The following is an 11,580-nucleotide window of genomic DNA, read 5'->3' as shown; positions in this document are numbered from 1 at the left end:
CCTCTATACTCTATCCATTTGATGTGGTTTACTTTTTTTATAGGGGCTGCACCATTGAATATGTTTTGTTAATATATATTTGATTATATTCTGAACCGTTAGTGTGTAGAGACATTGTTTTTCAGCATCCCATACCCTGAACGGTGCCTAAATAATGGTCCATAGTCACTCTATATCCCTCAAATGCATGAAAGAGATCCTCAATAAAACAGCAATATACATTATGTTGGAAGAACAGGTTGATGGTAGAAAAAGAAATTCTAATGACAAATACCAATAAAGATACCATAATGGGGACAAGACCACACCAACAATGGAAATTATTTTCCTGATTCTAAAGTATATATGTCATTTATTCTCAATTACTAATGCTGGCTAATGTGATAATTAGTTATTCATTTTTTTCTATTTTCTGGTAGTCAACTGGAAAACATGGAACCAGGCAATGGTACACAAATTTCAGAATTTCTTCTTCTGGGAATTTCACAGGCACTGGAACTACAGTCCCTCATATATGGGCTTTTCCTCTCCATGTACCTGGTCACTGTGTTCGGAAACCTGCTCATCATCTGGCCATCAGCTCAGACTCCCACCTCCACACGCCCATGTACTTCTTCCTCTCCAACCTGTCCTTGGTAGACATCTGTTTTACCTCCACCACCATCCCAAAGATGCTGGTGAACATCCAGACTCAGAGCAAAGTCATCACCTATGAAGGCTGCATCACACAGATGTATTTTTTCATACTCTTTGCAGTGTTGGACAATTTTATTCTGACCGTGATGGCCTATGACAGGTTTGTGGCCATCTGCCACCCCCTGCACTACATGGTCATCATGAACCCTTGGCTCTGTGGACTGCTGGTTCTGGTGTCCTGGATCATGTGTGCACTGAATTCCTTGTTAGAAAGCTTAATGGTGTTGCGACTGTCTTTCTGCTCAGACTTGGAAATCCCCCACTTTTTCTGTGAACTCAATCAGGTGGTCCAACTTGCCTGCTCTGACACCTTTCTTAACAACATTATAATGTATTTTTCAGCTGGACTGCTAGGTGTTGGTCCCCTTGCTGGGATCCTTTACTCTTACTCCAAGATCATTTCCTCCATACGAGGAATCCCTTCAGCTCATGGGAAGTATAAAGCATTTTCTACCTGTGCATCTCACCTCTCAGTTGTCTCCTTATTTTATAGTACGAGCCTAGGAGTGTATCTCAGCTCTGCTGCTTCCCAAAATGCACACTTAAGTGCAACAGCCTCGGTGATGTACACTGTGGTCACACCCATGGTGAACCCCTTTATGTACAGTCTGAGGAACAAGGACATAAAGAGGGCCCTGGAAAGATTCCTTGGCAGATAAGCTTTTCAAGGGCCAATTGTATTAGGCTGAAGAATTACCCAGGAATGCAGGGTGCAAATCCTCAGAGCCAGAAGTCTGACACAAATAAAACCAATATTTCAACCATAGGTATTTGGAAATTCTCATTTATGTCATGGGTTAACATGAATTAGTTTAGAGTAATTTATTCCCTTATGACATACTAGTATCTTATTATAAGTAATTTTTCTATTGTTTTCCTAAAAGAATAGTTATGAATTATATTAACCCTATGGACAAAATTATACTTGGCTACTAAGGTCATTTGCATAATTTCATTTTAGAGGTAACTCTGAGACCACAGTTTTCACTTCTATTTCATCATTATTTTCTGTAGATGCTCTTCTTGATAATGTAGAATTTAACATGTAACCTTTGCTGCTCTTCTTGATAATGTAGACTTTAACATACTAGCATGTTTTATAGCTTGTCTCCTGGTTTTATAGTCTTCATTCTATTATTCAGCTCTGTGTCCACATGCCTATTATAGCCACTGGCAAAAATTGCCTATCAAACACATTTTTTTTTTTTCTGGAAGAGTCTACAAGGAAATATACATTTTAATAAGTAGATTGATCTAATATGGTTAGAGTCAGAGATGACTGTAAATGTGATGAATAAATAATAGCCATACAATTTTTTACTGTACAAAAATGTTTTTCATGGGCCACATCTACTCAATCAAGTGTGAAATATGCTTTCCATTTGTAAGGCTTCTTATTCACTGGAGTGAAATATTAGATGGATTATCATGAATTTTTTTCTGAACTATTTCATTATTTCTGCTTGAAAACTTTCTTTTTCATTGAAATTTTTAAAGTGAGAGGGAGAGAGAGAGAGAGAGGAGAGAAAAACATCTATATGAGAGAGAAACATTGATCAATGGTCTTCCATAAGCATTCAAACAGGGAATCAAACCCACCACCTTGACATGTGCTCTGACTGAGAATAGAACCACCAACATTTCGGTGCATTGGACAATGGTCAACCAACTGAGCCATACAGGCCAGGGTTCCTTGAAAACTTTAAATGTGCTCCCTACTAATGTGACTCCTTTAATATCTCCCCTTTTCTAAATGTTTTCAAATCCACCAAAGTGAAAGTGAGTGAACAATCTCAATATCATACAATATATATCTCCTTTACACTTGGAAATATCTTCAATCTTTATGATCAAAGGATGAATCACACAGGAGATAAAATTCTGCCTACTCATGTGAATAAGACCCACAAAATTTCTGCACAAACATGCATGTCCTTCCACCCTGTCCTGACTACCTGGAAGTGGTCACTTTTATAGTTATCTAAAGTATATTGGAATAACAGAATGATTGTGAATGCTGTCTTCAAATATCAGTAGAAGTGCCCAAAGTAAGAAGTAGCAGATTATTAAAATTTCCCTCAGTTCTGTTCTCTTTGACTATAGTTTCAATTCACTATCTATGTATATAAAAGCCCAGTGACCCAAATGGTAGAATGACTGGAAAGACCGATTGCTATGATGTGCACTGCGGTAGCCAACCGGCCAGATCTGGGCCCAATAAGCCTTCTCCCAACCTCCTACTGCCCTTCCCCCAGCCAGCCCCGCCCTCAATTGGGTCCCCCACAACCCAATGTGGGCGGAGCTGGTTGGCCAACCTCCCAGGGTCCCTCTTCCTCTAGCCAACTGGCCCCCTGATAGGCCTGAATTGCTAACCAGCCCGAGGGACCCCCACCCGTGCACAAATTTCTGCACTGGACCTCTAGTTGCTATATAACAAGCCATCCTAAAGGTAAATGGTTTAATACAATTCCTTTATTTTGCAATGGGTTTGTGTAGTGGAGAGATGTTCTGATCTCTGCTGGTCTCCTCATGAATCGGTAGTCAGATATAGGTCATCTGGAGAGCCTCTGCAGACCTTGGCTGGGCTTTCTAATGCATTAGGGGCTTACCTATTACTGTGACTGATTTAGGGAAGACTTGGCTGGAATACATGAGCTCTGTCTGCAAGTCCTCTCCTTCTCTAAAAGGCCCACTTGGATTTGTTCACATGGTTGAGGGCAGGGTTTTGAAAGAGAGCAGCAGAAATGCACCAAGTCCTGGTAAAGCACGCTGTCACTTCCACCATATTATATTGGCCCAAACAAATAAAAAATCTTAAGTCCAGCCCAGATTCAAACATGGAGAAAAAGACTACTCTTCTGGAATTCACAGTCACATTGCCAAAGAGAGAAAACAAAAATTGGGGCCATCTCTGGAAAGTGTCTATCACTTGCGTATATTTTACTTCAGAAAAATTTTATTTCTGCCACCGCCCTGAATGGCTGAATGATCTTAGAGAAGAGAGTGAGAATAAATATATGTTTAATGAGCATATGTGGAAATTCTATACTAGAAGGTCAAGCCCTCCAACTACAAACATGCCCCCTCTGCCACTTGCCTCCTGCTTACCATTTCTAGGCTGAAGAAAAATAAAATTTTTTCCTTCCAGATATCTAGAATCCAGGGACTTAACTCATTGATTAACAGAGCTAGAGACCTATTTGCTTTCTTGATAATATATTTTGGCACCCTAATGTAGACATTGCTTTTATTTTTATTGACCTTCTCTTAACATATTCACAATGATTTCCAATCTGATATTTGTATTTGTTGGGCATGAGGGTCCTGATGGAAGGACATAGCACTTGAAATGCACATACAACAGAGAAATTGTTAAAGAGGAGAGGGAGTTGCTAACGTTATGCTCAGTGAGAGAAGCCAGTCACAAAAAGACATATATAGCATGGTTTCACCTACAAGACATATCTAAAGTAGTCAAATTCATAGAAACGTAAAACAGAATGGTTATTGAAGGACCTGGGAGAAGGGAGACTGTGGAGTTAGAGTTTAGTGGGTGGAGAGTTTCAGTTTTGCAAGAAAACGAAAAAGTTTTGGAGGTTGATTGGACAAGCATGTGCATGTAATTAACACTACTGAACTGCATACTTAAAATAGTTACAATGTTGCCCTAACTGGTTTGGCTCAGTGGATAGAGCATCGGCCTGTGGACTGAAGGGTCCTGGGTTCGATTCCGGTCAAGGGCATATACCTTGGTTGTGGGCACATCCCCAGTAGGGAGTGTGCAGGAGGCAGCTGATTGAGGTTTCTCTCTCTTTGATGTTTCTAATTCTCTATCCCTCTTCCTTCCACTCTGTAAAAAAATCAATAAAATATATTAAAAAAATAGTTACAATGTTAAATTTGTTATGTGTTTTTTACCACTTAAAATCCTATATAATGAAGAGCTAACATGCAAATGGTCATCACACCCTCACACCATAATGCCATAATGGCTCAGACACTCAACACTGGGGAGAGAGGAATGGGGACCAGCCAGGCACAAATGAGCTTGTGAGAGAGGAATGGGGACCAGCCAGGTTGCAGACCAGGAGAGGGACAAGCTGCCCACCCTGTGGTCTCAGGCGCCAGAGGCTGCATCTGCACCTGTGGCCTGGGAGAGGGACAAGCCATCTACCCATAGTCCCTTGTGGCTGCAGCCAGCCTGCACGAAGCTGGCCCGGGTCCTGGGTGCCTGCAGCTGGCCAGAAGGAGGGAAGCCTGGCTCCTGGTTGCCTGTGACCTGCCAGAAAGGGAATCCTGGGTCCCGGGTGTGGGATGAGGCAGAGGTGGTTATGGGTAATCAGGCCAGCAGGGGAGAAGTTAGGGGCAATCAGGCTAATAGGGGAGCAGTTAGGGGTGATCAGGCAGGCAGGCAGAGGTGGTTAGGGGAGATCAGGCAGGCAGGCAGAGGGGTTAGGGGTGATCAGGCAGGCAAGAGGTTAGGAGCTCTCGATCCCGTATTGCAAGAGGTAGTCGGACATCCCCCAAGGGGTCCTGGATTGGAGAGGGTGCAGGCTGGGCTGAGGGACAAACCCCCCCCCTCGCATTAATTTCGTGCATCAGGCCTCTAGTTTCTAATAAAAGGAAGGAAATTCTCACACATGCTACAACATGGATGAGCCTTAAGGACATTATGCTGAGTGAAATTAACCAGTCATAAAAGGACAAATACCATGTAACTTCACTTTTATGAGGTCCTCAGAGGAGTCAAACTCATAGAGACCAAAAGTAGAATTGTGGGTGCCATGGGCTGGGGGAGGAGGATGAGGAATGAATGTTTAATGGGGGCCAACTTCCAGTTTGTGAAGATGAGAAAGATCTGGAGATGAATGATGGTGATGATTGAATATGAATGTACTTAATGTCACTAAACTGTCAATTTAAAAAGTGGTGAACATGGTAACTTTTACGTTATGTGTATTTTACCACATTAGAAAAAAATAATCTAATGCAAGATGACAGGAGGATCTACACACTGTTTTCTTTTCTTTTTTGTCCAGACAATAGCCAGCTAATAAGAAAAATATCTAATGCTTTAAAGCCCTAATATTTGGGGTTTGCTTGTTACTAGAGCATAACTGAGACCACCATGACTCAGATGTGAAAGATGACACTTGAGTCTACTCCAGTGTGTGCTGATGCCCTCATCAATGAACCCCAGGGCTGGTACCAGGATGAGAAGTGAGGCACTTGCCTCAGGGACAAAATTTAAGGGGGCACCAAAGAACTCAAGAGTCAAGACGACTATTGTTTGAATGCAGTGATTTAAAAAATCAAAATTAATGCAAGATATTCATGGTGATTGAAATAGCAAAATGTTAAATTTAGATGGGATCACTGGGAATAACCCTCCATCACTTTTGGTGGATCAGTACCCCAGCTCCCTCACTTCTCAGTTGTGTGTCCTACACTTCCTCAGAGGTCCCTAAAGAGACTGAGCTCCATGTACTCACCATAGAAATGAGCTCATCCAAACTCTCAGTATTTGCTATCTACACCTCCCTATCTCACATCCCTTCTTTTCTAAGCATGCTTTCTAAGATTCTTTTCTAATGAATTACCTGCACTCAATCTTTGTCTCAGACTCTGCATTCAGGGGTGGCCAGCCCAGGGCAGGTGTCTATTACAATTTCATTTTAACGGGGCAAACATTATAACTTCTGATTCACCTCCTAATCACTGAACAAATCTGTTGTGTTAGTGATTTACTGCTGTGCAACAAATTGCCCCAAACATAAGGGCCTAAACTAACAGCAAATAGTTACATTCTCACAGTTTTTGTGGGTCAGGAATGAGGTATGGCCTCTCTGGGTTTCTTGCTCCAGGGTTTCTGATGGGCCGCAGTGTCAGCTGAGGGCTTGATGAGGGAAGGGTCCACTCCTCTCCAACCTGTTCTTGGCAGACATCTGTTTCACCTCTACCGCCATCCCAAAGATTACATATTTCTTCTACTTAAGGAGGGATTACAATGCAAAATGCTTTCACCCAGAGGCTAAATGAATGAATTAGGACATTTAATCTCAGTTTCCTGAACAAAATTTCATTGGATAAATTTCTGTATTCACTTTTTAATGCTAATGTAAATTACCAACAAAGTGATTTAAAACAAACACATTTAAGCTCTTACATTTCCTAAGGTCAGAAACAGGAAATGGGGTCTCAGTGAGCTAAACACAATTCACATGTAACAGATTTTATTTCATAAGTAAAAATTGGTATCATAAATACTTTTACTTTGCAATTATTTCATTACCTGTGACCTAAATATATTTGTACATTATTCATTTGTTTTCACTGTTGTAAATTGTCTGTACAAGTCTTGTCATTTGTATTGGGGGTCGGAGTGTTTTTATTCCTGTTTTTGATTTCATTCTTCTAAACAAGGAATTGGAGTTTTTTCCATCAACTTTGTTGCCATTGAGTAACTTCATGTATATATATGTGGAGAATTGTGAGTGTTTATTAATAGTGTGGGCTCTAGTGTATCACTCAGACATATTGTATTTTCTCTATTGCTTTTTTTATTTACTCTTCTTAATGAAAAAAATTCAGCTATTACTTTTATATTCTTTACTTGTGAATCCTTGCTATAAAACAAAAATGAAAGTGAATTTTCTTCTATGTACATAGTACTAATAAATCATCCTACACACATATTGCCAACTTGTTTTACATCTTCATTATTCCTTACTAGAGGCTCAGTGCACAAAAATTTGTGCACTCGGGGCAGGGGTGGTGGGGGGGTCCCTCAGCCTCGCCTGTGCCCTCTCGCATTCTGGGACCCGTTGGGGGCTGACCACTTGCTGGTTTAGGCCTGCTCCCTCGGGAATTAGGCCTAAGCTGGCAGTCAGACAGCACTCTGGCAGCCCGGGAGCCCTTGGGGGATGTTCACTTGCCAGCAGGGAGCAGGCCTAAGCTGCAGTTGGACATCCTTAGTGCTGCTGAGAAGGCAGGAGAGGCTCCCCCCACCACCGCTGTACTGGCAGCTGTCAGCCTGGCTTGTGGCTGAGCAGAGGTCCCCCTGTGGGAGCACCCTGACCACCAGGGGGCAGCTCCTGCATTGAGCGTCTGGCCCCTGGTGGTCAGTGTGTGTCATAGTGACCAGTCATTCCCAGTCTTTCTGCTGTTAGGGTCAGTTTGCATATTACCCTTTTATTATATAGGATAGAGGCCTGGTGCACGGGTGGGGGCTGGCTGGTTTGCCCTGAAGTGTGTCCTGGATCAGGATGGGGGTCCCATTGGGGTGCCTGGCCAGCCTGGGTGAGGGCCTGATGGGTGTTTGCAGGATGGTCACACCCCATTCAGGGTGGGGGTCCCCACTGGGGTGCCTGGTCAGCCTGGGTTAGGGGCTGATGGCTGTTTGCAGCTGGCCACACCCCATTCAGGGTAGGGGTCCCCACTGGGGTGCCTGGCCAGCCTGGGTTAGGAGCTGATGGCTGTTTTCAGGCTGGTCACACCCCCTTTAGGGTTGGGGGTTCCCACTGGGGTGCCTGGCCAGTCTGGGTGAGGGGCTGAGAGCCGTTTTCAGGTTGGCCAAGCCCCGGGGAGATGGAAGCTCCCAGCCTCTCCTTTTTTTCTTTTTTTAAATTCTGGGATTTATTTACCTTCTATAATTGAAACTTTGTTGCCTTCAGTGGAGCTCAGAGCCAACAGGAAGCTTGGCTTCCTGCATCATTGGGGCAAACAAGCATCCTGCTTGCTCCAGCTCCGTGGCTGCCGGCCGCCATCTTGGTTGGGTTAATTTGCATATTGTCGATCTGATTGGCTGGTGGGCGTGGCTTAAGGTGTAGCGAAGGTAAGGTCAATTTGCATCTTTGTCTTTTATTAATGTAGATTGCTCTTTTCGGCCTTTTGTGGTTAGCTGTATTTCCAAAATTTGCATCATCTACTGTCCTCTGGAAAACAATCTATTTTATATTTGATTAAAGGTTACCTTTAACTTACATTAGCAAATTGAATCCATATCTATCTATATATATACAACCCTAATATGCAAATAGTGTAACAACCGAACAACTGGTTGCTATGATGAGCATTGACCACCAGGAGGTGTGAGCAGGACATGGCAGGTATCGGCTGCAGCTGGATGGCGGAGCAGATGAGTGGGGGCACCAGATCAAGGCGGAGCACCAGTCACTGTCATCAGGATAAGCCTCTGGTGGTTACTGAAAATTCTTTGCTCCCTCACGCCATGGTCCTGCCTGGTGCTTGCACCTGCTGCTGGTGCCAGCGCCAGCCCTGCTCGCACCCACTGCTGGCCCTGGAGCCGGCCCAATCGCTCAGCACCATCAGCGGGTGTGAGCTGTGGCGGTGGGAGCGGGGCTGCTGGCAGAGAGGGGATCAGGGGCCACAGCGGGAGGAGCCAGGCAGGGGCATAGAAGATGGGCTGAGACCCGCCCCTGTGCCCACCTCAGCTTTGCAGCCCATAGTTCCTTTGAAGGTGAACGAATTTGTGCATTGGGCCCCTAGTATCTTTATATAAGTAGAAATTATAACTTAGACTCTGCTTTCTCCCTGATATTAAAAAGCTCTTCTAGAACATTATTTTATTTCTAAGTTTTTCAAAATTTAATCTGGAATTAGTGGCTCATATTTATATTATTAAGTTATTAGTATTTCCTACAATTGTTTTGTAACCACTATACTTAACCTAATTTTATTCCTACTGATAATCTTTATTCCATAAGTTCTTAGTTTTTTAAAACACTTCTCTTCCTATGTTATGTACACATACACACTCATATGCTTTTGTTTGTACAAATGTATAAATAGCAACCTGTGCTCATCAGAAATTTGTTGGGGTCCAACCCCAACAGGTCCAGGGGTCCCCAAAGGTGTGGACAGAGTCAGCGAAGAAGGAATGACACGAAGACAGTGTTCAGTTGATCAGCAGCCTAGCCAGGATCTCTAGCCAGGAACTCCAGCCAAGTTCTGGTCAGGATCTCCAGCAAAGTTCTGGCCAAGTTCTGGTCTCAGGTTCTGGTTAGGATCCCCAGCCAGGTTCTGTGTAGGTTCTCTTGCCATGTTCTCTCATTAGGTTCTTCATCCAGCTTCTCCAGGTTCTCCAGCCAGGTTCAGTCACCAGGTTCTAGTCAGGTTCTCTTGCCATGTTCTATCCAGGTTCTATCTCTAGGTTCTGTCCAGGTTCTCCTCAGGATCTGATGTTTATTGTCTTGTTACATCTATATTTATACCAGTCGATTTTAATCCTGTCAATTTCTATTGCAAAGGTTAGGGTGTTTCTTATCTCCACTCCAGGGAGTAAAGATTATGTAGCTTAAGCGTGATTGTTTGTAGTTAAAGTGATTAACTACCCGCCTGGCACTTAGTTAAGGGATTTTATTCCCTCCCTAACTTCAGGGAAAAATCCCTACCTGGGGAAACAACCTTTCTCGGAGAGGTGACCTTGGTTGAAACACATAGCACTAAGGGGAGCAAACATATTAAGAACAGTATGCTACATACGCCAGGTCCCTTGGAACATATGCTGTGCAGATGTTTCTTCCCTGCAGTGACTGTGTCAAGCAGCAAGGATGGACCGGCTTCTGGCAGAAATTCTCTTCATGTGTTATACAGTCTTTTTTTCTGTGTCCACTCTTCCTTATTACTCAAAAATACCTCATGATCTTCCCCCCAAACAACTAGTGTGATGCCAAGTATTTATTACCATGTGCACATAATATTTTAGGATGTGGCTATGCTATTCACACATTGAAAGCTTTCCATATACTTTCTTAATAAGGGTATCCCAAAATTCATGCAAGATTTGAATTTAATTGTGCTCGCTATCGCAACATGATAATCCAGTTGATCCAGTTTTTTGTGCCTAAATTGCAAGATATGGATGTGGACAACATGTGGTTTCAACAAGACGGTGCCACATGCCATACAGCCCGAGAAACAATTCAATTACTGCATGCATCATTTCCTGGTCGTGTAATTTCCCGTTTTGGTGATCAGAATTGGCTGCCCAGATCATGCGATTTAATGCCGTTGGACTTTTTTCTTTGAGGTTTTTTGAAGTCTAAGTTTTATGTCAACAAGCCCAGGACCACCCATGCCTTGAAGGAGGAAATTGAGTGCTGTATCAACGAAATTCAGCCACATTTATGCAAAACTGTCATGGAAAATTTCAACAAAAGAGTGTGTATGTGCCAGCAAAGCGGTGGAGGTCATTTACCCGATATGCTATTCCATACATAACCCTATACTGTATACTTTATGAATAAATAAAAAAAATTTACAATTTTTAATTATAAACCCGTGTTTTCTATCAAAATTATTTGTTGCGTGAATTTTGGGATACCCTTTATATTGCTATATAACAATTATACAAAAATGTTTTGAGATTGTTACATTAAAATTCTGGTTCTCCACTAGAGGCAGTATTGTTACCCCAAGGCACGATGAGCAATGTCCAGAGACATTTTTCCCTGTCACATGGGAGGTGCAGGTAGAGCCCAGAGATGCCCTAAACATCCTGCAATGCACAGGAGAGACCACACCACAGGCAATGATCTGGCCCAAAATGTCAATAGCACAGAGATTGAGAAACATGACTGAAAGAATATATGAACTTGTAATGTTTACAGCTGTCTTCAGATTGGTTTCCCCATGTTGTAACACTTTACAGTTCTGCCAGAAATGAAAATAGAGTACCCCTTAGCTACCTGTTTATAAGTTCCAACCCTGGTCAATGTGACACCTTTTTAAACTTTCCCCAGGCTGACAGATGTGAAAGAGTTTTTTTTGTTTTCTGAACTTTTTCTGAGTTTGATCAAAGATTAATATGTTTGAAGGTCTTGTTACTTAGAATTTAATTTTTCTATGCCTATTATTTTTTCA

At 42.6% G+C, this 11,580-nt stretch overlaps 1 pseudogene; it reads left to right on the top strand.

Moving 5' to 3' along the window:
• Positions 1–426: 426 nt before the first annotated feature.
• Positions 427–1,355, top strand: LOC139009853 (olfactory receptor 7A5-like; annotated as a pseudogene).
• Positions 1,356–11,580: the final 10,225 nt, after the last annotated feature.

This window comes from Myotis yumanensis, unplaced genomic scaffold (assembly GCF_028538775.1).
Source record: "Myotis yumanensis isolate MYYU_CA2020_CCGP unplaced genomic scaffold, mMyoYum1.0.hap1 SCAF_5, whole genome shotgun sequence".
Taxonomy (NCBI): Eukaryota; Metazoa; Chordata; class Mammalia; order Chiroptera; family Vespertilionidae; genus Myotis; species Myotis yumanensis.
The sequence above is the reverse complement of the archived record's forward strand: the minus strand, read 5'-3'. Positions and strand labels throughout refer to the sequence as shown.